Raw genomic sequence first — 1,203 nt, 5'->3', positions numbered from 1 at the left:
GTCTTGCAGTCAGAAGGTTGTGGGTAGATTCTAGCTCCCCCCAGCCACATGTTGATGTACCCCTTGTCCAGGTACAGTGTCTTCACTTTAACTGTTGCCTGTTTCCTATTGATCTGTATTGGTATGGATGTGCGCATTAGGGAGTGTGGTTTGTGAATTTTACCATTAGTGGGATTGTTCTTACTAAAACCTCTAAGACTGTTACTTCTAGTCGTGTTCAGAACTGAATAAACCTTTTGGATGAGTAGGAAACAACTTACAAAAGCAAGAGAAGTCCAGTTGCTCTTGGCATAAGCACTTGAACAGTGTATTTTCTGCATGTCTTGCTGTATACTAAACGTTTGGCATTGCTCAGGCAATAAGATCTGAGGCAAAGGACAAATTATATGGAAACCAATTTAATTCCTTCTGAAGTCTCTAAAAGTTGATGTGAGGAGAAAGAAATGGACCAAATCTCTGCTGGACCACCCGCCAACATGGAGACTTTCACAATGACGCGACATGCACTGTCTCAAACCTCCGCCAGGCACCACATCAGGGATGAGTTGAAGACACAAAACACCCATGCAGTAATTCTTCGAGTACTTCCAAAACCTATTAATTTGTCTCTGCTAGAAGAGTGGAGATGGCCTGAAGTGAAATGATGTTGCACTGCTGACACGTATCTGTTCTTATCCAGACAAGCAGGGGCATGCTTCTTCAGTGTCTGCATCTTCCAAACTCAAGCATCAGTTCCAGAAATTCAACCAGAACAAGCAGAGGCCACATAGCGAAGCCTCAAGCTTAATAAGAGTGTCAGACAACACAATGTTTTGATTCTTCTGAGTTTTAAACCTCAGGAACGGCAATGTAACATTCCCAGTGTCACATCTCTGCTCATCCAGTAATCCACCTGACCTTCTGTCTTCATTTTCAGCAGGAAACCAAAATAAAATCAGTAACACATTGAGAATGATGGAAGGTAATGGAGTTCTTATGGAGATGTCTTTATTCTGGCATTTATGTGCCAAGATTTATCAGGGAGTCCAAATATCTGCTCCTGTCAAGGGTTTCAACCACACAGTCTCCAAAACTACATAGATACATGGGGCCAATAGTGCATAGGGGCCAATATACACTGCTCAAAAAAATAAAGGGAACACTCAAATAACACATCCTAGATCTGAATGAATGAAATATTCTCATTGAATACTTTGTTCTGTA

The sequence above is a fragment of the Poecilia formosa genome, unplaced genomic scaffold, assembly GCF_000485575.1.
Source record: "Poecilia formosa unplaced genomic scaffold, Poecilia_formosa-5.1.2 Scaffold47, whole genome shotgun sequence".
In the NCBI taxonomy this organism is placed as follows: domain Eukaryota; kingdom Metazoa; phylum Chordata; class Actinopteri; order Cyprinodontiformes; family Poeciliidae; genus Poecilia; species Poecilia formosa.
The sequence above is the reverse complement of the archived record's forward strand: the minus strand, read 5'-3'. Positions refer to the sequence as shown.